At 45.7% G+C, this 26496-nt stretch overlaps 1 long non-coding RNA gene across 2 annotated transcripts; it reads left to right on the top strand.

Annotated features, from left to right (window-relative positions):
• The first annotated feature begins 7835 nt into the window (after positions 1-7835).
• LOC122231071 lies at positions 7836-25525 on the top strand. Of its 2 annotated transcripts, none has more exons than XR_006208190.1 (4): positions 7836-7969; positions 23769-23921; positions 24772-24808; positions 25224-25525. It is a non-coding gene; the product is annotated as an uncharacterized LOC122231071 (long non-coding RNA). The 2 variants fall into 2 exon arrangements; XR_006208188.1 differs by having other exon boundaries at positions 25192-25525.
• The last annotated feature ends 971 nt before the right edge of the window (positions 25526-26496 follow it).

Below are 26496 nucleotides of genomic sequence, written 5' to 3'. Positions count from 1 at the left end.
GGGTATGCTGGTAGAGGCGGGGAACTGAATGTTCAACAGTGAGGGGAATGAGCCTAATGAACGAAGTCTGGCATGAAAGAGTAGCTATGAGGAACTACTAATTTTGCCTCCCTGATCATTCTGCCCTTTGACTCACATGTGGTGCCTTTGATAGAGCAGACCAGTAGCTACAGTGATGAGGGCTCAGTTGTCATTACCTGCTCTGGCCAATCATTGAAAGAGAACTAATTCTAAATCCTCCAAAGAAAGATATTCTAGTCCTAAGTGTCCTTTCAGATTTTTAGTGGACCTTTTAGATTTCATTTCTCCTACAAGGCAAAGAATACCATACAATCTGAAGCTTTAAAAATCCTTGGTTTGAAGGTATCTGGCCCACAATAGACTCCCCAATGTTTGAATGAAACCCCCTTGACTCTGATATGAACACTGGAGTATGCTTTGCATATGAATGGAGATGATGCCTACGTGGTCTCTATTGACCTTTAAATGGTATGAGGAGAGCACAGATGGAAGTAGGCCACTGTGCTGCTCAGGGCTGAGTTTCCAGAGTCATCCTCCCTGTAGCTATTATTAGCCACTTCTCCAAACATCATCAAGACTGACAGGTGACAGCATGGGTGTTGTAGATGCAAGGTATTGGACGATAGCAAACGTCATGGCGCGGGGACAGCGGAGGGGACACATCCGGCTAAGTCAATAACGCAGTGTCTTTTGGTCCTCATGTTTTCTTGCTTTATGCCTTTCTCTTAAGTTCTGGGCTGATCAGTGTGAAACCAAATGGTACACTGACTCGGTTGTTGGCTGACTGCTAAATACGCTTCAGCATGGATTGGGGAGAGCACCCGCACTGGAAGTGCTTTTGTTGAAAATAGTAGGACTTCATCACTTACACAGGTTTTGCCCGCTCTCTGAAAGTGGGGTGTTCCCGTGAAGCCTTCTGTGAGCTCAAATGGTGGAAAGCAAAGAAGCCATTACCATTATGCCCCCAGACCCCCAAAATTACCTCTCTCAGGCTCTTCTGATACAACACATCTTGCTAATAGATGCACAAAGGAAATGGAGGTAAAGCCCAGATACTCAAAGACACAGTTCAAAGCTCTTCCGGCTTGATGCCGAGAGGCTGAGTGTGGTTCTCGGGGAAGGAGCTTGGCTGCACGGCTCTCGCTGCTCAGGGCATGTGCAGCCGCTACGACACTGGCCTCAAAACCAGCACTAAATGCTATTTTGGTTTCCACCCCCCTCTTTTTTTGTAAGAGTAAAAATGCTCGTTGGATTTCTTTCTGCTAGCAACAACAGGCACTAATGTAGGTTTCCGTAAAAGTCAAGTGGCATAATGCGAATTTTCAGAAAGTGGGGAACACCTGCCCCTAAAAGCCAAACTATTTTGAGAAGTGTTTATAATATACACATGAATCTTTTTCATAATAGCTTATTCTTGTTTTGTTTCCATATTTCTCTTGCTATTGTTTTTACTTTTGTGGATGTTCTTTTTCTTGGGGGTACTAAATATGTAGCTTACAGTCTATTTTAGACTTTATAGAATTACTTTATTTTCCTTTTTAAGTTTATTTATTCTGAGAGAGAGAGAGCATGTGAGCTGGGGAGGGGCAGAGAGAGAGGGGAGAGAGACAATCCCAAGCAGGCTCCGCGCTGTCAGCACAGAGCCCAACTCAGGGCTCAATCTCATGAACAGTGAGACCATGACCTTGAGCCGAAACCAAGAATAGGACACTTAATCGACTGAGCCACCCAGGCACCCCTATAAAATTACTTCATTAAATGTATGTTCAGGTTTGATTTTTGTTGACCACTTTGCATGCATTTCATCACGCATTATGGCATTTTTTTTGCAGCGTCATTGTTTTAAATGGCAAACAGTAGTCAACATTTATGGGACACTGTAGGCACGTTATTGCATGAAGTTTACAAGCATCAATCCTTACTACTGCCCTATAATGTAGATTATTATTATTCCCATTCCAAAGAGGGGGAAACAGCCACAGAGAAACCAAGTAACCTGCCCAAGGTCGTATCCACAGTCTGGCTCCAGGGCCCAGGCTTCCAGCCACTGTGCCAACCTGCCTCTCGCAGCCAATGTTTAATGGGCGGTGTGGGATTAACTCTAACAATACTAAAGAAAGTCTTCTTGCCCCCATTTCAGAGATAAGAAAACTGAGGAGTAACTGGCTTAAGTTACTTGCTCCAGGCCATATACCTAGCAGAGGGCTGAGCCAGGATTTGAACCCAAGCAAGTCTGAGCAGAGAGAAAGACCTGCCTCTTAACCACCTGGCTATTCTGTCTCCTTTAAACACGTGCTGGTGAGGGCATTGTAAAGGGGGCACCAGAGAGCTTCAGAGAGGCAGCAGTTCCCTTGAAACCCAGGATGGACAACCCAGGGCTGGGCTAGATGGACAGGAGGGAGATATGAAGGGAGGAGAGACTGGTAAGCCCTGTTCTCAAAGTATGAAACAGAAAAGATTAAACACATTTACCATCTCAGAGGGAGCCAGGACCTCCTCGAAGGACCTTGTGGTGCTCTGAAAACACCAGAAGCCCCTCCCTTGGATCTGAGTTCTGCGTCCCATTGCCAGTGGGGGTCCCGGCAGTGGCTCCTCCGGTCGGTGTGCTTAGCTCTGAGGACCTGCAGGGGCCAGCGTCTCACCCTGAGGGGCAGCGGCTTGGGGCGAGGGGAGAGGCGTGAGCCACAGAAGGAGTGGTAGCCAGTGACAGTGCTGGAGAGAAAAGGAGACCGGAAGTGACAGCAGGCAGAGGACAGCAGAGAATGTGCAAGCTGTTCGGGTTTTTTTTAACTGTGGTAAAATGTACGTGACAAAACTTGCCACGTAGCCCTCTTGAGGTGGCATGAAGGGCACTCGAACTGCTGTCCCCAGGACTTTTCCCACCTTGCAGAACTGGATCTTCATACTCACGAAACAGTAACTCCCCATTCCCTAAACCTCTCAGAGGCCTCCAGAAAACAAATAAATAAATAAAAAGTCCTTCCACTTGGCTCCAGGCCGTGATGTCAGAGGGACTGCAGGCTTTCTAGAGAAAGCCCCGTGTGTCTGGGGCCTCTGACTCCAACCTGATCAAAGTCAGTAAACAGTGGAGACAGAGCGTGGGCCTCTGGGCTCTGAGGTGTCTCAGCTAGGACACAGCCCCTCCCACGCCCACCCCCATCCACTGCAGTGTGACCAGAATGGCTTCCGATCTTGCTTGCTTTCTCTCACCCCGCTAACCTCTGACAATTCAGAGCCACTGGAGTTTTTATTGGATGTAACATCTGGCTTGTTCTAACGGGACTTGTAGGCTCCTAGATGTGTTGAAAGGCTCCAAAGGAACAGGGGCTAGATCGTCGGGCTGCTGGTCTGGAACCCCTGCAACAAAGATTCATGCATTTCTTAGAGCTGACTGTCCTGGAGGCCAGTGTGGAGGCCTAAGATCTTTCAGTGAGTGTTGGGAGTCAGGGGATTGGTCCCGGGCAGCAAGCCTGTGGGCCTGGGGACTGTCCTGTCCTCAGTGTTGAGCCAAGAACGTGTTTCCCTTAACAGTTTCCATTTCAAAGGTGGCTCTCAACCCATTCTCTGCCCCCCTCAGCACAGGAAAGAGAGAGAAGGGAGTTTCAGGCACCACCCCCTCTCCCTTAAGGAACTCAGTTTGACAGGTTTCCCCAGCCTTGTGGTCACGGGCAAAGGATGCCAAGAGCCCTTCCCTAAAGTGTACTTTTGGGCAGAGATGGTATTCACAGCTGCCCCCTGCCGTTCAGCCAGGATTTTAGCCATGGGGAAGACTGAACTTTAGTAAGAATAACCTTCAGTAAGTCATTAAAATTACTTGGGTCCTTGGATTGGTTTACAAACCTGAAAGGAATCCTTATTATGGCCCACTCAACTCCCAAAAGTCACGCCCATGTGTATCCAATAAGCATTAAGGACCTCAAGCGGGCATCCCAGGAGCAAGTGAGGGAGCCCTCATGGAATTTGTGCCCTCCTAAGAAGAGGAAGCGAGAGATTTCTCTCTCACTCTGTGGACACAGCAAGAAAGCGCTGTCTGCAAGCTAGGAAGCGTGGTCTCACCAGAAGCCAGCCCTCATGGCATCTTGATTTTGGACTTCCAACCTCCAGAACTGTGAGCAAATTAATTTCTGTCATCTAAGCCCCGGGTCTGTGGCATTTGTTCTGGCTGCCCAAGCCGACTAATTCGGGCACTGACTGTCTTTGTCTGTCAGGGACTAAGCAAGTTCCAGGGCCACTCCTAGGAATATTGACACATGATTTATAAGACTGTGCATGGAAAGTGCTTGGGCTTCATATAGTGCATGGCATGTAGTAAGTGCTCTATAAACTGCTCTAGCAATTTTTATTTTATGCCTGTAACAACTGTTTAGTGAGCACCTGTTCTGTGCTAAATATGGTTTAATATACCGGGGGTACAAAATAGATAAATAAACTTGTGAAGTTTACAAGCCTTTAGTGAGTAGCCATACAAAATCATGGGGGTCTGGGTGTGACCAGGGTCACGTAGAGGCTGTGTCAGAATAGGAGGACAAAGGCCAGGCAAGGTTCGGCTCTGGGGGAAGTGACCCTTAGGCATTCCTCTCAGCTGTCCCCCAGCAAAAGCTACCCAAACAAGCAGTCACCTCCATTGCTTTCTGTTTCTAAACATTGGGAGCCTAAGAAGATTGGTAGCACTGGGGCCTGATCAAATGTCCACAAGTGTTTTGCCAAATGGCTCTAGCCAAGCCCAGCTGCGGGAAATTTCCTTTGACTAAGTGAGGTTATGACACACTGTTTGTCTGGAAGTTCCCCAGGTTGGCCACAAGATGGCAGAAGAGAACATGCTCGCGAATATGTGGTGCCAACAAAAGGCTTTTTTTGTGAATGTCAGAAATATTTATTATGAATCTTTCACGCATACACAACGAAAGCCTCATCAGATAATGAATATCTATTTCTCTCTTTTTTAGTTTTTTAAAATGTTTATTTTTGAGAGAGAGAGAGAGCGAGAGAGAGAGAGAAAGCGTGAGCAGTGGAGGGGCAGAGAGAGAGGGAGACACAGAATCTGAAGCAGGCTCCAGGCGGGGCTCGAACTCATAAAATGTGACATCACGACCTGAGCCGAAGTCAGACACTTAATCAGCTGAGTCACCCAAGTACCCCAATGAATATCTATTTCTAGAAGCTTCTTTCTTGGGACTGGCATTAGTGGACTTCCATCCTGTCTGGGACTCAGGTACAAATTCCAGCAGGGGTCGCTGTTCCTCAGGATGGCACTAGGCAGTCGGAGGAAGCAGCTGGCTTTTTGTGAGTTGGCAAAGAAACCTAGTCATCAAGCACTTCCTACCTGCCGGAGTTTGCATTATTTTACATATATCCTCATCCATTCATTGATTCATTCAACAAATATTTATTAAGCTTCTACTGTTTTCCAGGCACTGATGTAAGCCAGATTAATATATAACATAATGGCAGATGTTGATAAGTGCTATGAAGCAAAAATAAGCAGAGTAAGGAGACAGAGCCTGGTGAAGGCTGGTATCTTATTTTTTTTTTAATGTTTATTTATTTTCGAGACAGAGACAGAGCATGAACAGGGGAGGGTCAGAGAGAGAGGGAGACACAGAATCTGAAGCAGGCTCCAGGCTCTGAGCTGTCAGCACAGAGCCCGACACGGGGCTCGAACTCACAAACCGCAAGATCATGACCTGAGCCGAAGTAGGAGGCTCAACCGACTGAGCCACCCAGGCGCCCCATGGCTGGTATCTTAAAAGGCGAAAGATTTATACGATCTGAAGAGAAACCAGAGTATGCCATGGCTGGTATCTTAAATGTAGTGGTCAAGGAGGGTGTCTCTGAGGAGGCGACATTTAAGCAGAGATGTGAATGGAGTAAGGAAGCAACACAGTCAAATGTCTAGGGGAAGAACATTCCAGAAGGGGCCCTAACAAGGGGCATATGTCCTGAGATGGGAATACGGTGGGTGTGTTTGAGAACAGAGTGTGGTAAGCAAGGAATGAGGGAAGGGTGACCCGGATTGATCATGCAGGGCCTTGTGGGCCACAACAGGGACCTCTGCATGTTAGGAAGCTGTCAGTACCGTGGTTTCTCAACACTGGCTGCTTTTTAGAATCACCTTAGGATTAAACCATTCTTTAATATCACGCATGGGTCTCACTCTAGACCACTGAAATCAGAACTCTGGGGTTGCAGGGGCACCTGGGTGGTTCAGTTGGTTGAGCGTCCAACTTCAGCTCAGCTCATCGTCTCATGGTTCATGGGTTCGAGCCCCACATCAGGCTTGCTGCCGTCAGCGTGGAGCCTGCTTCAGATCCTCTGTCCCCTCTCTCCCCCTGCCCCTCCTCCACTTGTGCTCTTTCAAAAATAAATAAACATTAAAAACAAAAAAACAAAAAACTGTGGGGTTGCAGCCTGGGCATCTGTTTTGTTTTGTTTTGTTTTCTGAATGCCCCCGGGGATTCTAATAAAGAACCAAGGTTGAAAACCACAGCATTTGGTACCGTGTGAAAACATAATAGAGACTGTAAAACCATGCAAACACTATGATTAATGATAATATGTGCCTTTCTGGAACAACAACTTTTAGATCTAGCAAGTGCACGGAAATGTACTGTGGTTCATTAAAGACAACTATTTAAAACTATGAACTTTCCGTTGGAACTCCCGCCTCCCATCAGCAGGAATGAATCTTTCCTGGGGAAAATGCAATTTCGAAAGCATCGTGAGTCACTCAAAGCTGTGATGGCTGGCATAATAATATCAGCATGGCGACAGAGCTAACACACGGGCGTGTTTCTCTTCCTGTACACTTTGCAGGTGTGTGTGGATAGAAATATCTGCAAGCCAAGGTTTGGAGTCCCTCCATGCTATTGTTGTAACAGGTGTAATGAGATGCGGTGGTCACACGTCTGTGAACCACAAAACACCTCTCACATCCTTTGCCCTTCCTCTTGGCCCTTTGCTCTCTGGTTCTGTTCACGTTAGCATGTGACCTGCCGAAGGAATCCCCGGAAAAGAGAAGACTAGTTTATTTGAGCAAACACGTGTTAACTTCCTCTGGGTGGTGGAAAATGCATCAGGGGGTCTCCTAAAGAACATTCTCAGTGGTGCTTAGAACCTCTGGCACAGACATGTATATTTTTAGATCATTTTCGCAAGCAAGGGATGCCAGCCTAGGTCACTGTGCATTTTCTTCGATGTACCACCACATCTGCCCAGAGCAGCTACGAATAATCTATACAAATGTCTTGCTCGGACCTCATTTTGTTATAAAATAAAGTGTGATGTGATTCCCTCATGGCCTGAGTTGGGCTCCCCATCTTTGCCCTGGAGAGATTACCAACAGGTTAGAATATTCCCTCCATTTGCTGGAACTCTGTTTTCTTGGCCATCCTCCTTCCCGACCGTCAACTGTCACTGCGCCAGCAACAGCGGCCCAGGCCCACAAAGCCTGAGGTGTAGATGGCATTGACGTGGCCCACCCGCAGGCTGAAGGTTGAAATCCATGTGGATAAAAAGCAAATATCCGTTGGGTGTGGCATTTATTAGAGACTAAAGTACAGCCTTCTGACTGGTCTCTGAAATTTCTGTCTCCTTGCAATGACAAAAACTTAAAAAACAAACCCCAAAGAATGGTGGGCCCTAAAGCAAGGGGGTTTGGGCAGCAGAAATAGAAAACCTCGCCTAGGGAGGTGGGAGAAGCAGAGTCCGGCTCTCACATCACTGTTCCCCTTGATCGCTAGTCTGGCAAGACTGGATGCAGAAGGGCGGGGCTCCTCCTACCTCATAACGAGACAGATAACTTTTACGAGACAGGTGAATGCCCCCGGGGTCCCCAGTCGGCTTCTAGAGGACTGCGTGCGTGAAATTCATCTACACCCACCTCGACGAAAATGTCCAAACCCGCTCCGCCATCCTGAATACTCTGTACGCGTACAGTGTATTTTTAAAAGTAAGTTTTTACCTTTTATCAAGCCAGTACCTGCAAAGTCTAAAAAGGCAAAGATTCGTTTGGAAAAATCGTAGTCCTCTGGTTTTCCTGCCCGGGCCGCTTCACGCTCCCCAGGGCAACCGCCTTGAACCCTTCCGCCTCGCTGCTTACCTCCAAATGGCAGGCTTCGCCAGCTCCTGGTGGGTTTCTGGGTTTTAAGCTGAGTTCACTTCCTACAGCAGAGAGTGAGAATTTAGCTCTTCCTTACGAACACCCTGCCGTTCGTGGCAGCTACAAACGCACGCTGCGTGAGCCGTGTGGTGATTTCAGTTAGACTAATAGGCGCTGTTCTATTACTGCGCTCATGTCAGTGTGATTCCGCAGAAGCCACACGGTACGCCGTGATTCGTTGTCCCTTCCAGGCATGATATCGCAGTTTGTTTGCTCTGGCGTTAATCATTCCTTTTCAAATTTGTTTATTTTTCCACATATTTTTACAAATTAAACCTCCAGGGGCCCCCTGGGTGGCTGAGGCTGTTCAGCAGCTGACTGACTCTTGATTTTGGCTCAGGTCATGACCTCAGGTCCGTGAGTTCAAGCCCCACGTGGGGCTCTGCACGGGCAGTGCAGATCTCCTCTCTTCTCTCTCAGCGCCCCCCTCTCCACTCGGGCACGTGTGTGCGCGTGTGCCCGCATGTGCTCTCTCAAAAATAAAAACTGAAAGAAAAATACAAATTCAACCTCCAAAATTCCCTCAGTTTAGTAAATCTCTTCGCAATATGACCAAATACACTAAATGTTCTATCAATTTCATCATCTTAAAGAGGTTTCTTCTAGGGACACCTGGGTGGCTCAGTTGGTTGAGCGTCTGACTCTTGATTTCAGCTTAGGTCATGATCTCATGGTCCATGGGATGGAGCCCTGTGCTCTTGAGCGCCTACGTGCACTCTCACTTGTGCTCTCACTCTCTCTCTCTCTCTCTCTCTCAAAAATAAATAAATAAACATTAAAAAGGTTTTTTCTGGAACCTCCTGAAGGATTTGTTACCAGAGAAACACAGGCCCAAGATGGAGCCACTTGCGCTCAGGACAGCAAACCAAGACTTAATTGCAATTTCAACCTCTGCAGTGGAATTTTAAGCCAATTAATCTGGAATTTTCTGGTCAGCACCTGTGAGGTAATCTGTGCCTGGGCCCTCTCCATCCCCTGAAGGAAGATGAGGTCATCTGCACGATAAGACCCCCTGAAGGAAGTTGACTTTGCCAGAAACAGTTCTTTCATTTCTTGAGCTAATAACTTTTTGCCTGCCTTTGCTTCCATTTTGTACACCGCCTTGGGGAGCTCCTCCCCTCCTTGCTGGATGGATGCTGCCTGATTCTGAATCTCTTAATAAAGCCAATTAGATTTGCAAATTCACTTGGTTGAATTTTGTTTTTTAACAGATGCCAATCTGTAGGCCAAAAAGATCCTTGTTAGAGGGTCTTAAAATTGCCGTCACCTCTTTGTTACCTCCCATGTCGTGTATTTCATAGCCTCTTTTCTCTTATTCCTGTTTTTTTGGTTGGGCACTTTTCTATGGTTGATTCCTAAGAAGTGGCCATGTGAGGTAAATTTTTTCTAGGGTTTTGCATGTCTGTCTGAAAGCCTTTTTTAAGTTATTTATTTTGAGAGAGAGAGAAAGAGGGTGTGTGTGTATGTGTGTGTGTGTGCGTGTGCATCAGGGAGGGGCAGAGAGAGAGAGAGAGAGAGGGAGAATCCCAAGCAGGCTCCCCACTGTCAGAACGGAGCCTGATGAGGGGCTCAATTTCATGTCCATGAGATTATGACCTGAGCTGAAACCAAAACCTGGATGCTTAACCAACTGAGCCACTCAGGGGCACCCCACATGTCTGAAAGCTTTTTATTCTACTCTGCTGTTTGCTTCACATTTGGCTGGGTGTGGAGTTCCAATTGGGAGCCATTTTCCCTGGTAATGAGAATTCTGGGACCATCTCCATGTCTCTGAGCTTTTCAGTGTCACTATTGAAAAGCTCAAGCTAGGGGCGCCTGGGTGCCTCAGTCAGTTAAGCGTCCGACTTCGGCTCAGGTCATGATCTCGCGGTCCATGAGTTCAAGCCCCGCGTCGGGTTCTGTGCTGACAGCTCAGAGCCTGGAGCCTGTTTCAGATTCTGTGTCTCCCTCTCCCTGACCCTCCCCCGTTCATGCTCTGTCTCTCCCTGTCTCAAAAATAAAAAAAAAGAAAAGCTCAAGCTATTCTGATTATTGACCTTTCCTATGAAAACTATTTTCTCTAGAAGCTTGTAGGATTGTTTCTTGGCTTCTAGGAATTTGAAATTTCATGGTGCTGTATGAGTCTATTTAGGTATTTATTTATTTACATCCAAGTTAGTTAGCATATAGTGCAACAATGATTTCAGGAGTAGATTCCTTAATGCCCCTTACCCATGTAGCCCATCCCCCTTTCCACAACCCCACCAGCAACCCTCTGTTCTCTATATTTAAAAGTCTCTTATGTTTTGTCCCCCTCCCTGTTTTTATATTATTTTTGCTTCCCTTCCCTTATATTCACCTGTTTTGTATTTTAAATTCCTCCTACGAGTGAAGTCATATGATATTTATTTTTCTCTGACTAATTTCGCTTAGCATAATACCCTCTAGTTCCATCCACATAGTTGCAAATGGCAAGATTTCATTCTCTTTGATTGCTGAGTAAAACTCCATTGTATGTATATATACCACCTCTTCTTTATCCATTCATCCATCGATGGACATTTGGGCTCTTTCCATACTTTGGCTATTGTCGATAGTGCTGCTATAAACATAGGGGTGCATGTGTCCCTTCGAAACAGCACACTTGTATCCCTTAGATAAATACCTAGTAGTGCAATTGCTGGGTCGTAGGGTAGTTCTATTTTTAATTTTTTGAGGAACCTCCATACTGTTTTCCAGAGTGGCTGCACCAGTTTGCCTTCCCACCAGTAGTGCAAAAGAGATCCTCTTTCCTCCACATCCTCACCAACATCTGTTGTTACCTGAGTTGTCAATGTTAGTCATTCTGACAGGTGTGAGGTGGTATCTCATTGTGGTTCTGATTTGTATTTCCCTGATAATGAGTGTGTTGAGCATTTTTTCACGTGTCTATTAGCCATCTGGATGTCATCTTTGGAGAAGTGTCTATTGTTGTCTTTTTTCCCATTTCTTCGCTGGATTATTTGTTTTTTGGGTGTTGAATTTGATAAATTCTTTATAGATTTTGAATACGAATCCTTTATCTGATATGTCGTTTGCAAATATCTTCTCCCATTCCGTCAATTGCCTTTTAGTTTTGCTGATTGTTTCCTTCGCTGTGAGAAGCTTTTTATTTTGATGAGGTCCCAATAGTTCATTTTTGCTGTGGTTTCCTTGGCCTCCAGAGATATGTTGAGTAGGAAGTTGCTGCGGCCAAGGTCAAAGAGGTTTTTGCCTGCTTTCTCCTCTAGGATTTTGATGGCTTCCTGTCTTACGTTTAGGTCTTTCATCCATTTTGAGTTTATTTTTGTGTATGGTGTAAGAAAGTGGTCCAGGCTCATTCTTCTGAAAGTCGCTGTCCAGTTTTCCCAGCACCACTTGCTGAAGAAACTGTCTTTATTCCATTGGATATTCTTTCCTGCTTTGTCAAAGATTAGTTGACCATACGTTTGTGGGTCCATTTCTGGGTTCTCTGTTCTGTTCCATTGATCTGAGTGTCTGTTTTTGTGCCAGTACCATACTGTCTTGATGATTACAGCTTTGTAATACATCTTGAAGTCTGGGATTGCGATGCATCCAGCTTTGGTTTTCTTTTTCAGGTTTGCTTTGGCTATTCGGGATCTTTTCTGGTTCCATGCAAATTTTAGGATTGTTTTTTCTAGCTCTGTGGAGAACACTGGTGTTATGTTGATAGGGATTGCGAGTCCATCTTTTAAATTTTAATTCCAGTTAACACAGTGTTATATTACTTTCAGGTGTACAATATAGTGATTCAGCACGACAGGTGCACCCCTAAATCCCCATCACCTAATTAACCCATCCCTCCCAGGTGTGGGTCTATTTTTATCTGTTGTGCTGGATGCTCTGTGGGCCCTTTTGATCTGGAAACTCCTGTCCTTTGATTCTGGGTCATTTTCATAAATTGTTTAAAATCCTCTTCTCTCCATTTCCTCTGCTCTCTCTAGAACTCCTGTTATTTAGATTTTCCTCCTCTTTGACCAGACTCTAGGGTTTTTTTTTATCCTTTCTCTCCTACTTTTTTGTTTTGTTTTACTTTTGAGAAATCCTCAGTTTATGTTCCAAACTCTCTCATGCATTTTTTCCTCAATTTCTGCCATCATGTCTTTAACCCAGAGTCTTTCCAATGAGTGGACTTGTCACGATCAGATCCAGCTTCTATTTCACGATGGCCGCTCTTCTCCCAACTTCTAGACTACCACTCTGGGTATCTTGAAGTCTTCTTCCCCTGTATTGTGTCTCTTCCTTCCCTCCAAGTTGGTTTTTTCTGAGTTGCTTGTTTCTTAGCCTGTTTCTCAAATGGCACATTTCCTCAAATACCTTCTGATTCTTGGCTGTCTGCTCGGATTTAAGAAGAGCCCTAAAGCGCTGATTGGAAGCTCCATGCACGTGACTGTGATCTCCACATAGGGAAATCTGGATGAGCCATTTTATTGCAGAAACCCAGAAGGTGGCATTTTTAGATTTTTTTTTCCCTTCAGCTGATCCAAACCAGAGGGTGGAAGCATGACAGGAAGGAGGGAGGAGGAGGACGTGCCTACATTCAGTATGGAAACCTTCATTTACGCCGCCCCATTGTTTGTTATCCAGTACTCTACCCAATGGTCCGTGTGTCCCCTGAGCCTGTGGCCCTTGGTTTTACCCCCTCCAGAGACTACGCCACCACACAGAAGCATCCAGCTGTGTAGCAGGAGGAGGACTTAAGGATCAAATTCCTACCTGTTGCCCTATCGTCACCTCAACTTCCTAAGGTGCTGGTGCTGCTGATTCCTCAGATGCATGTGCGTGTGTGTGCATGTGTAAACGTGTGTGTGTGTGTGTATGCATGCAATTTGAGTTGTTCTGTAGCTTCCCTACTACTGGCTTTGGATCTTGCTTTCTGAAGTCGGCTAAGTTACCATTCATCTATCTGCTGTTCGGCTTCCAAAATTGTCAATATTGTCTTCTCTCCAATTCTTGTGAGTTTATACATTTAAAAATATATATTTTACCATCTTTACTGTCATTTAGTGAGTTTAAGGAGGGAGTAGATATAAATATTTGTATTCAGTCCCTGTCTCTATCCAGAAGTCCTAATTGCAGCCTTCTTTTTATTGAATATGCTTTCTGTCTCTACTCTTTCCAACAGTCTGTTCACAATGCTTGGAAAAGCTGCCTTGTCCCCCCGGTGTGGTTCCCTGACCTGTTTTCCCCAAAGCCATCTTCCAGACCCTCATAGTTTAGCTTGCCACACACTCTCCTTCCATGGGACTTCTAGGCACGCCAGCTTGTGGCATCTACTTGGGACAGACCTGATGGGGCTGAAAACCCAGGGATCTAGGAAGAGAGGAAGTATTCCCCATCGACATCCTGACACTGAGAACCAGACGGCCTCCAATTCTCACCTGGCCATCTTGTATCCAAGAAAACTGCTTTCTGATTTTGTTTTGGGTTTTTTTTTTTTTTGTTCTATCTTCTTAGTCATTTAGAAACAAGAGAAAGGAAAAAAAAAAAAAAAAAAAAACCACAACCCAGCTGCAAGTAACAGAAACCCAAACCCAAACCAACTTAGGTCACATCAGCATGGTTAGGCTTACATGATTCAAAGTCTGAGGTGAGCCAGCCTTCAGGGCTCATTGACCCAGTTGTTCTATGATGTCATCAGTGGCCAAGTCTTTTCATTTTATTTCAGTTTCCTGTCCACATTATTCTCTCTCTCTCTCTCTCTCTCTCTCTTTCTCTTTTTGAGAGGGAGACAGACAGTCAGAGAATCTTAAGCAGTCTCCATGCTCAGCACAGAGCCCAATGTGGGGCTCGATTCCATGACCCTGGGATCAGGACCTGAACAGAAATCAAGAGTCAGACACTCAACCTACTGAGTCACCCAGGCGCCCCTATCCACATTATTCTTGTCTCATTTGGAAACCAGCTCCTGTCATGGTTATAGGAAGGCTATGCCAGTAGTAGACCTTCCTTTGTCATGGTCAATGTGAGCGTGCATGCATGGGGGTGGAGTGAGGGGAGAAGGAAAGGAACGGAGGGAGAGGGAGAGGGGCACAAAGGAGGAGACTTTTCCCCAGATTCCACCCCTTCATGGTTGGGTGGACATATGTCACATGCCATCTGTGTTAACAGGGAATGCCATGCATAGTTGGCTCTGTTCTAGGAGGTGGGGAGAGTCTACCAGGAGACCAGAGCAGAATAAGGCAAAGGAAATGAATACCTTAAAACTGGAGTGGTGACTGGGGCGCCTGGCTGGCTCAGTTAGTAGGCTGATCTCAGAACCGTGGGTTTGAGTCCCACATTGGGTATTGAGATTACTTACAAATATATATAAAATCTTGAAAAAGAAAACAACAACACAGAACTGTAGTGGTGGCAATGTTACCAAGACAGAAAGAAGAGTTTCTGGGGGATAGTGTTTGAGGTCATTGGGAAATCAAGTAGGAGAACAACGTGAAGAAAGTGAAGCAAGCAGGAGGACTAATGGAGGAGACCAGGGGGGCCTGAGAACCTGGAGGGAGAGAAGAGCCCACTTGGGACACCATATCCATTGGGCCCTGTTGTGGGTTGAGCTGTACCCTCCAAAAAGATATATTGACATCCTAACCCCTTGTGCCTATGAATGTGACCTTATTTGGAAATAGGGTCTTTGCAGATATCCTCAAATTAAGATGAAGTCACACTGGGGAACCTGAGTGGCTCAGTCAGTGAAGCGTCTGACTCTTGATTTTGGCTCAGGTCGTGATCTACAATTTGTGAGTTCAAGCCCCGAGTTGTGCTCCATGCTGATGGTGCGGAGCCTGCTTGGGATTCTCTCTCCCTCTCGCTCTGCCCCTCCCCCACAGAGAGGAGCCTGCCCTGTGAAGAGGGAGCAGAGATTGGAGTCACACAGCTGCAGGCCAAGGGCTTCTGGCCGCACCAGAAGCTGAGAGAAGTGCCCAGAGGAGTCTCCCCTAGGGCCTCCCAAGAGAGCACAAGAGAGCACAGCCCTGTTGGCAGCCGACACCTCGATTTTAGAGTCCAAGACTCCAGATTGTAAGGGAACAAATCTCTGCTGTGTAAAGTCACTCTGCCGTGGATATTTGTCACAGCAGTCCTAGGAAATGAGCACAGGCCCCCAGCAGAAAACAGATGGCACGCTCAAACGGGAAATGAGAAGCATCTCTACAGTGTGGGTAAAGTTGGTGGGACCAACATGACACGATTAAGCACTGGACCTAGGAAAGACCTCACCAGTGCCGGAATTCAGGGGCAAGGTGGGAGCTGTCACTGACAGCCAGAAGGAGCACTCAGCTGTAGGAGATGCAGCCAATCAAGGCAGTCTGGAAAGGGGACTTCTGGACTTCCTTTGCCACCTCTCTGTCCTTGGCTGAATCCACCAGAAGCCAGAGCAAGGAAGACACTGATGCTGTTCCAATAGACCAGCTTCCTGAGTCAGAGAACAGAATGGAGAGGGGTGGGGACTGGACCCAGAAGGACCTGTGGAAAATACCCCTGGGGAAAAAAGAAGAAATAACAAGAAATGTGGTTTCAGCTAGAATGTTCTTTTTTTTTTTTTTTTTTTTCCAACGTTTTTTATTTATTTTTGGGACAGAGAGACAGAGCATGAACGGGGGAGGGGCAGAGAGAGAGGGAGACACAGAATCAGAAACAGGCTCCAGGCTCCGAGCCATCAGCCCAGAGCCTGACGCGGGGCTTGAACTCACGGACCGCGAGATCGTGACCTGGCTGAAGTCGGACGCTTAACCGACTGCGCCACCCAGGCGCCCCATCAGCTAGAATGTTCTTAGAGAACCAGTCCATACATTTGAAGCTGTTCCCAAAAGTAAGGTGTCCAAGAAAGAGAGCCAATGAATATGACAATAAGGGATGTTAGCCACATTTCCATGTGTCTATGCAGACTTCAGATTACCACAGTTTCTGGTTCTCTAAACTATCAAAAGGTGGGGGGGAGGGATACTGACGGGATAGACAGGATTCAAACCAGAGCTTTCATCAGGGCTGGCTTTGATGTTAGCGCCTTTCTCCTGTTTGTCTCCATAACTCCTCATAAGCCATGTGTCTTCTGGAGAAATGTGTTCATCAGGTTTTCTCATCCCTGCCAACCAGCTGATGGTAATTAGCTTCTTGGTTTCCCCAGCTGGAATGGGCCTTAAGCAGCCATAAGAATGGGGTGGGGGTGGTTTAGGAGCTGGGAGCCAGTGCTTCCTTCAGACCCCAGCTGGCTGCTCCAAGCGACCCACTTGGCTTTGCCTGGGTTTTGGTCCTGCCCCTGGAAATGGTCACTACAGCCGCCAGCCAGTAGCTTATTCTTGACAACTCAGGACTCATTCACATCTCAGACTTAGGCTAGCATGTTATCATGGAAATCATTCAGGTACTTTATTAAAGCATAGAAGGCAGGACTTTTAATATCTAAATGAAATAATGAGAACTGAAAAAATATACGTTAGAATAAAGCAAATAACCAAATTCCAGTAAAAACTGGATTGCTGTGCCTTCTATCAGTTTAAATTTATGAACCCAACATTTCCAAGGACAGAGGACTCAGAATTATCATAATGGCTCTGATACAGAACAAAACCATCCATTACTATCTCTTCCTGCATAAGCTGGGCTTTCATCCTCATTAAATTGTAAAAATGATGAAGTAGTGGCCTCCATGAGAAATGTAAAATGTTTTCAATTAAAAGATACACTTGAGGGAGAGGATTTTATTTATAGATGATCATTACCGTGTTAGTCAAATTCATGTATCCATGTCTGGCACCCAATAAATCATAATTCTATATTATAAGAATTCTTTCAGGACACCTGGGTGGACCTATTGGTTGAGCGTCTGACTCTTGATTTGGGCTCAGGTCATGATCCCAGGGTCATGGGATCGAGCCCCAAGTCAGAATCCACTCTGAATGCGGAGCCTGCTTCAGGTTCTCTCTCTCTCCCCCTGCCCTTCTTCCCCGCTTGTGTGCATGCTCGCTCTCTCTCAAAAAAGAATACATAAAATAAAAATCTTAAAAAATAAATGATCTTGAGCTTCCTCACCACAGAGATTCACACATATGAAAATGGTCAGAACTGGGATTTTTTTTGTTCATGTGAGATGAAAGATCACTGCTACCAAAAGAAATAATTATAACAATCACTAACATTTAATGACTTCTTATCGTGCTTGACCCACGTGCATGACTTCATTTAATCTTCAGGGCAGCCCTGGGGTGTGTTCTTTTTTTTTTTTAATGTTTATTTTTGAGAGAGAGAGAGCAAGCGGGAGTGGGGGAGGGACAGAGAGAGAGGAAGACACAGAATCTAAAGCAGGGTCCGGGCTTCGAGCTGTCAGCACAGAGCCCAATGCGGGGCTGAAACCACGAACCTTGAGATCATGACCTGAGTCAAAGTCAGCCACTCAACCAACTGAGCCACCCAGGAGCCCTGGGGTGTGTTCTATTTTAATGACAGGCCATGTTTTGGCCACTATGCTTTTCATCCCAAGGTTTAATAGGGTTTTCTTTTCATTTATTTAAACAAAATCCAAAATTTGGTTTTAAGAAGACATGTAGTTCGGCTGTAAATTACTAAAGACCTGGATTACAAGTTTGGCCATGAGAACCTAGAAAAAGGGAACATTCACCAATGAAGTTATAGATTCTCTTGAAATTGATTTGTGAAATTAGCATGTTCCATATAAAATACAAGGTTTTGTCTGATTGATTGACTTTGAGAACTAGATTAATTCTAAAGGTTACATGGACAAATAAGCATGTAAGAACACCAGGAAAAGTCTAATCAAGAGGGGCATTGAGGAAGGACTCCCCTATGAAGTGATGTCAACAACCAGGGAGGGTCAGAGATTTTAACCTTCCTGCAAGCTAACAAGTTAGCCCCCTACAGGTTCATGATATGATAGAAGATACAAGATTCCTGGCTAAAGCAAAGTGTCAGCATTATCAACATTTTCCTGGATGTGTTCCCTAAACCCTAGTTTCCACAGGTGACATGAATACAGCCATGCAGGTTGCCTGACAGGGGAGAAACTCTGAACTTAGGGAGCCCAAATCTTTTATAACAGACGAGAGCATGCCTGTCCTTTGCTTCCGGGAGACATGATCTCTGTCTTCCAACACTGTTAGTTATACACATATCCTTTAAAGGAAGCCCAGAACAAAGGCATCATCAGCTCAAAGGATGTGCAAATTTTTTTAAGGTTTTTTTTTAATTTTTTTAATGTTTGTTTATTCTTGAGAGAGAGACAGACAGACCACAAGTGAGGGAGGGGCAGAGGGAGAGGGAGACACAGAATCCAAAGCAGGCTCCCGGCTCTGAGCTGTCAGCACAGAGCCAGACATAGGGCTCAAACTCATGAGCCGTGAGATCGTGACTTGAGTAGAAATCAGACGCCCAACTGACTGAGCCGCCCAGGCACCCCCCCCAAGTTTCTTTATTTTTCAGGGAGAGAGCACAAGCTGGGAAGGGGCAGAGAGAAAGGGAGGGATACAGAATCCAAACCAGGCTCCAGGCTCTGAGCTGCCAGCACAGAGCCCGATGTGGGGCTTGAACCCATGAGCTATGAGATCATGACCTGAGCCAAAGTCAGATGCTCAACCAACTGAGCCTCCCAGGCACCCCTCAAAAAATGTGCAAAAATGCAAGAAACACACAGACAATTGTCTCCAGGAGATAGCACAAGATATTATGGAAGCCCTATAATTAAACAGGGACTATGGGCCATGAAAAGACAAATAAACGGAATAGAATACAAAAATCAAAGTGGAGCCAGATTATATGGGAATTTAGAATTTGATAAAGGTATCATATCAAATCATTGGGAGAAAACAAGGACTTTTGACAAATGGTGATAAGAAAATAAAGTCATCTGGGAAAAAATCAGGTTGGCTCCATATGTCACAATGTACTTGGTATAAGTTCCAAATGAAGCAAAGACTTACTTACAAAATGAAATTATGTGGAATTGATGAGATATTACACCAAAATAATAATTATATATCATACTTCTGGGAAACAGTGGAAGAATTTAGCTTTATCTGCATTTTCCTGGTTTTTTTTTTTTTTAATTTTTTTTCAACGTTTTTTATTTATTTTTGGGACAGAGAGAGACAGAGCATGAACCGGGGAGGGACAGAGAGAGAGGGAGACACAGAATCGGAAACAGGCTCCAGGCTCTGAGCCATCAGCCCAGAGCCTGAGGCGGGGCTCGAACTCACGGACCGCGAGATCGTGACCTGGCTGAAGTCGGATGCTTAACCGACTGCGCCACCCAGGCGCCCCCCTGGTTTTTTTTTTTAACGGCTGACAAATGTAGAAGGAATGATAGAGTTAGAACACTGCCATTTTGAATCATCATGGTCATGATCAATTAAAGCTAAAATAATCAATGTATGGTCAAACCATTGGATAGAAGTTTGAGGAGTGTGATAGTTAATTGTATGTCAACTTGGCTAGGCCAGTCTGAATGTCACTGTAAAGGTATTTTTTAGATGAGATTGACATTGAAATCACTAGACTGAGTAAAGCAGATTGTCCTCCATGATATGGGTGGGCCTCATCCAACCCTTTGAAGGCTGTAAAAGAAAAAGACTGAAGTCTCCCAAAGAAGTGGGAATTCTGTCTCCAGCCTGCCAGCCTATCCTGCAGATTTTGGACTCAACAACTACCATGACTGTGTGAGCCAACTTCTTAAAATCAATCTTTCCTCCCTCTTTCTCTCTCCATACATATACATGCACATCATTGGTTTTATTTCCCCAGAAAACCCTGACAAATACAATGGATTACAGGCTATTCACATATCTCAAAGTATATCCTGCAGTTAACTTATTAATTGCAAAGGGAAAAAAGGGAACTTTGCTGTGGAGACATCTGAAGGGGATTACCTTAACTGAGTGATCCCAGTAACGGGACGAACAAACATCATCATGTGCCCCCTAATGCAATGCACTGAGAAAGATCCAATATCACTGATGTAGGAGCCCTTCCAAAAATGAACCAACTGATTCTAATCAAGAGGAAAGCTTGATTTGATTGTTCCCTGGAACATAGTACAAAGCAAATGGCCTCTACTCTTTAATACAAAATGTCAATGTCATTGAAGAGGGAAAAAAAGAAGAAGAAGAAGAGGAAGAAGAAGCCTGAGGAACTGGTCTTGATTAAAGGAAAGAAGGACAAGAGAACTAAATACAAAGTACAAAGTACAATCCTGGAGTAGAGGCTTAGAAAAAAATTGCCTATAAAATACATTACTGGACAAGTGGTTAGCTAAAAGAATAGCATTATTATGGTATCCCCTGACTTGGACTAATTGTACTATAATTAGGTAAGAGAATGTCTTTGCTCTTATGAGATACTGTGAGTGAGAGAGAAGGAGGGGCTGGGGAGAACAGAGAATGAGAGCAAGAAAGCAGTGCGTAAAAATGGCTAAGATCCGTGAACTCAGGTGAAGGTTATATGGAGTTTATCATATTCTATTGTAATCTTATAACTTTTCTGACATCCAAGGGCTTTTTTTTCTTCAGAATAAAAAGTTTAAATTAAAAAAGGAAAATATAAGCATTAGAAATGTTTAAATCAGAGGCATCTGGGTGGCACAGTCGGTTAAGTAACCAACTCTTGATTTTGGCTCAGGTCATGATCTCATGGTTCGTGAGTTTGAGCTCCATGTCAGGATCTGGGCTGAGAGCCTGCTTGGGACTCTCTCTCTCCCTCTCTCTGCCCCTCCCCTGCTCATGATCTCTTTCTCTCAAAATAAATAAATTAAACTTAAAAAAAAGAGAAATATTTAAATCAAATATTAAGCATGCTTTAGAAAGACAGACATGGAAGAGTTTCCAATTCATTTAATTATATGGTACATTTTTTTTTTACCTCTACTCCCCACGCATATAATCATGATGAACTAAGATATTGTAGCAGTAAGCGGTCCATTTGCACCCCCCCCCCAATTTTCCTGGTGTGAGTCCTCCTGGGGTCCTCACTCCCTATTGTATAATCAGTATTATTTCAAGGCCACCTATTATGTGGCTTGGTACAGGATCTATTTTTTAAAATGCTGGTACCTATGGTATGTTTTTCTTCCTTTACCTGTTTATTCTAAAGATTTCTTGAATTCTGGTGTATTATGTCTTAAAGCTCTGATCAAACACATTTCTATACTTAATAATATGGCAGCTGTGCCACTGTTATGGGGCTTCAGCTCATGCCAGGTCAGGAGCAGAAGCAGCCTGTGCTGGACAGTTAGCAGTCAGTGCCGGATGGGACAGGCAGTGGGGTCACAGGTTAGGCTCTGAGAGATGGAATCTGGTGATGGTCAGCAGGGGCAGAGCTACAAGCCCCTGTTTTCAAGAGCGGGCTTTGGAGAAACCAAGGCCTCTGGACAAAGGGTGGGGACAAGATGGGGGTCTAGGTGCTAAAATGCTTGTACCAAACGGGGTATTGGCCTCAAAAAAGAAATGCAGATGTTCCTTCCTTGAGAAGGAAGTGGGCATCAATGATCCCCTCCTGCAAGACTCCTCCCACACAAGCTCTTGAGCTCACAACTTCTTCAGCTTTTTGGTTACCTTTCATCTCTGCCTTCATTGGCCTTCACTCATCACCCACCCCCACTCTGACTTCCCTATAAATCACTCATTTAGAACCATGTAGATTCAGCTGAAGGGTGTCCCCTGTGACTACAGATGCACTGAATGTTTCTTTTGGGTGAATGGAAATGACCAACTGTTAAAATCGATATCCAGGGGCACCTGAGTGGCTCAGTTGGTCAAGCGTCTGACTTCGGCTCAGGTCATGATCTCAGGGTTTGTGAATTTGAGCTCCACATCAGGCTCTGTGGTGTGACCTGATCAGGTGGAGGCCGGTGGTGCCGGCGGTGAAAGAATTCACCCAAGGCAGAACAAAGGAGATAGAAGTTGATTGAATACACGGCAAGGGAGCATTGGGCATGGTAGCAAGGGAGAGACTATGCCAAGAGGCAGTGGTCGGGGGCTATAGTTAAGGGGAAGGTGAGCAGGTATGGGAATGTATAGAATTTTCCTTTTTTGGTACCTGTGTCTAGGTGTAAGTAGCACATTGGTCAGCTAGGGCGTATGGATATTTTGAGGTGGGTTGCCTAATGGACCTGTTTGTATTTAGCCGGGGGGTAAGGGTCACTGTGGGCCCTTCTGCCTTACTCAGGCTTCCATTGTTCAGGTTGGTTGCCTAAAACTGTCCTCTACAGTCACTGGATTATGAAGCTTCCCATCCCCTCCAGTGGCAAGTGACAAAGGTTAAGCTTTATCTATTCTTTAACTCCTAAACTTAATAAAGATTGATCAGTGGTAGCAATGCAAGTTCATTGAAGTAATCCTGCAAACTAAGACTTGTGCCATGCTTTAAAACACAGTTTCTGAGAGTTTTTATTACACATCGATGTTTACTCGTGTTGAAAGTAAGTATTCAGGTATAACAATAAAGGTGAATGGCATGGTTTATATTACTGGCATCACTATGCTGGTCACAGTTCATGGCAACCTAGGTGCTCGAGGTGTGGGTTCCCGAAAAGACAAAGGAGTTGGCTTCTTGACCTTCCACGGGCACACCTGACTGCACAGCTGAATCACAGATTTTAGCCAAAAGCCGAGACCACAGTTAAGCGTCTTTGCAGCCTTATCGGCTACCAGGTATTTTTCAAGAAAGGTTTCCTGGTCTTCCTGCCGAACATTTTTCCAGAAAGCTGAAGCCACCGCCTTGGCCCTCTGCCAACTCAGTAGTCTTTAAGTTTTAGCAAGCACCTGTAGCCCACGTGATTGCTTAACTAAACCTTTCTTTGTATAGATCATGAATTGTTTCCTAGAAAGACTCAGAACCCAGCCGTCTTACCCAACTTCCCCCCCCCCCAGGGCACCAGGACACAACCTCAGAGCACCACGATAATGTCTGTAGCTGGCACCATTGAGTCTGCAGGCAATCAAGTGTGACAGACCACTGTGCTCCCCTTTTACTGATTAACTGCCCTAAAATTCCTTTACAAAATTATTGGGCCAGACAGAAACCTAGGAGTTGGTTTTTGGACAAGAGCTGGCCTTCCCCAGGTAGTCGGCCTCCTAAATAAAGCTCCTATTCTTTTCCAATCAAAACTCATCTCTTGAGTATTGGCTTTTCTCCCTCCCTCCCTCCCTCTCCCTCTCCCTCTCCCTCTCTCCTTTTCTTTTCTTTTCTTTTCTTTCCTCTTCTCTTCTCTTCTCTTCTTTTCTTTTCTTTTCTTTTTTCTTTCTAGAGAGTATGATCACAAACAGGAGAAGGGCAGAGGGAGAGAGAGAATCTTAAGCAGGCTCTACACCCAGCATGGAGAGGCTCTCTTTCAGGAACCATAAGATCATGACCTGAGCTGAAATCAAAAGCAGATGCTTAACTCACTGAACCACCTGGGCGCCCCTTGAGTACTGGCCTTTCGAGGGATGGGCAGCCGAACTTGGGTTTTTGTTGGCAAGGTGAGGTACAACAGGATTCAGACCGCATGTCAGGTGACACTGCCAGAGCTCACTTCTCTCGGGGGGATGGATGGCTCAGACCCCACATCTTGATGCATTTGTCCTCTCTGTAGGGACGTGCAGAGGCAGAATCTGTTCTTTGTCCACACACCGTCGGAGCAATGCCCAACACAAAGCTGGCCATCAATCCTTTTTCGTTGAAGAGGCGAATGAGGTGAACAAGCAAATGAGCAGGAACCTGTAGCAACATCAGCATTTAATTCAAGGTAAGACCAGCAGTTATTTGCCCCGAGGACATCAGGTCATGACCTTTCTGGAGGCAGACGGTTTGACCTTATGATATAATTAAGATCTTTTTCTTTTACTTTTTCTTTTTTTTTTTTTTTTTTTTTTTTTTGAGAGAGTGTGCGCACCAGTTCGGGAGGGGAGGAACAGAGAGAGGGGATATTTTTTTTTTTAATTGGGTTTTACTTTTTTTTTAAAGTTTATTTATTTATTTTGAGAGAGGTGGGGGAAGAGCAGAGAGAAAGGGAGAGAATCCCAAGCACAGTGCAGAGCCCAACATGGGGCTCGAACCCACAAACAGTGAGATCATGACCTGAACCAAGGGCTCAGAGTCAGATCTTAATTAAGTGAGCCACCCAAGTGCCCTGGGGAGAATCTTAAGCAGGCTCTGCGCTCATCTCATGGTGGATCTCATCTCACGACCTTGAGATCATGACCTGAGCCAAAATGGAGTCGGATGCTTAACTCACTGACCACCCAGTTGTCCCTGGAGATCTTTTTCAACCTCGGATGGCTTTGCTAGAAACCCACCATAGGTGCTTGGGCCTCCGAGGGAATGTTTCAGACACCACAGGATGTCCACTCCTCCAGAGCCCTGGAAGCAATAGCAGGATGGGCAGCGTTTCCAGAGAGGGCCAGGTTCGAGGATCACTCCTTGGAAGGAGGGGGAAGGAATGTGCGCGCAAGGATTGTGATGTTCTGGCGGGTCGCTGTGCTCTGCTTCACAAGCTGCAGCCCCAGCGTCAGCCTTTAGAGCAGGCTTCTTAAATTGCTGGCTGAATTGGCTCTGACTCACCACCTGACTGTTCTTGCTCTTTTTTTCCATTATAGAAACCTTATCTTGTGCGTCAAGATCAGAGATAAAGATGTGAGAATCTAACAGGGTGGGGGCGGGGAGGGGGTTGGGCTGTATGGGGGAGAAGGAAGGGGGGACAGAAGCCCTTATAAATGCCCCCTTCGCCAGGGAGGGTGTCTCTAGCCATCAAAGGAGAGCCCGGTTCCCTCACTGTGGCCGCAGACAGCACAGGGAAGACAGAAACTCACCTGAAATGAGAGCTGCTCCCAAAGCCTGGTGCCATCCCCAGGCTCGCTGGTTGCAGGGCTCCAGCCCAGTCCCTCTAGACCCTGACTCCTGACTCCTGACACAGGGGTAACTTTTGTAAGGGCAAATATAAATTAAAAATTAAAGGCTTAATTCTCCCAGTTGAAAGGAAGGGGGGAAAACACTCCCCTGCCTCACTTTTCTTTCAGAATTCCTTTCTCCATCCTTTCCAAATGCACAGGAATCTTTTTAATGGCCACAGAAGCCACTTGCCAGTCTTACAGCTCAAAGACCCGGGGGGCATCTCTTTGTGTGTGATCATCTAGGAAGGTGACGCCCCAGCTTCCAGTTTTCCTTTTGGGGGAGATGCGCCTAACTTCACCTGACTCCACATCGTGGAACCCGCCTGACATAAATGAGTTATCCACTTAGGTGCCCAAGAGAGATGCTTTCTGTCTTTGCAGCCCCTCCAGCTGGTTGCCTGTGATGCTCACACATTCTGGTTTAACGCTGTTCAGTAATAAACCTGTTTTCTTTCTCTTCTACCTTTGTGGAGGGGATTTGGGGGGTTAGGAGTGGATTTCGTTTCTTTTTTTTTATTTTTTTTATTTTTTTTTTATTTTATTTTTTTTTTTTTAATTTTTTTTTTCAACGTTTTTTTTTTTTATTTTTGGGACAGAGAGAGACAGAGCATGAACGGGGGAGGGGCAGAGAGAGAGGGAGACACAGAATCGGAAACAGGCTCCAGGCTCCGAGCCATCAGCCCAGAGCCTGACGCGGGGCTCGAACTCACGGACCGCGAGATCGTGACCTGGCTGAAGTCGGACGCTTAACCGACTGCGCCACCCAGGCGCCCCAGGAGTGGATTTCGTTTCTAATTATATTCCCCGCACTTTGTCCAGCACCAGGGACATGGTTTTCACAACAAGAACAAGTAGGGAGACATGGAATCCTGTCTATTGACCCAACAAAGGTGGCCCAGGCCCAGCCCTCTGCAGTTTCTCTGCCAGATTCCTAGCCACTGATTTTCCCCTTGCGGGCTTTGAACTGCGGGCGGAACACACTCCATGAACAGCAGAATATTGAGCCCGAAGCTATGGGGACAGAATGTCATAAGTGACCTGAGAGGGCCGGTGATGGTCCACACTCACCGATTCCGCCTCCAACCTGAGAGGCCAGGGAACATTCCAGTGTGGTGATAGGCCTCTGAATTGCGTCACCCCAGGATGGCATCACATCCCTTGTTCATTCCTTGTTTTGTGGCTTGCCCGGGGGTGTGGCTGTTCTCTCACCCTCGCCCTGGGCAATTAAAGAGGCCCTCCCACTGCACAGGACATAATTACCCGCTTCAGGATACTCCCCTCCCTTATTGCCAGGGATCCTTTCCCTGAGTCACACCCCAGAACTTGCACGAATTGGAGCTGCTTTAGCTTTAACCAGCATCTTCTATAGAGATACAGAGGCATCGGGGAAGGCGCTGCAGGCATATTCGCACAGTAATCAGTCCCCTTTTT

Source organism: Panthera tigris, chromosome A1, assembly GCF_018350195.1.
Source record: "Panthera tigris isolate Pti1 chromosome A1, P.tigris_Pti1_mat1.1, whole genome shotgun sequence".
NCBI classification, from domain to species: domain Eukaryota; kingdom Metazoa; phylum Chordata; class Mammalia; order Carnivora; family Felidae; genus Panthera; species Panthera tigris.
The sequence above is the reverse complement of the archived record's forward strand: the minus strand, read 5'-3'. Positions and strand labels throughout refer to the sequence as shown.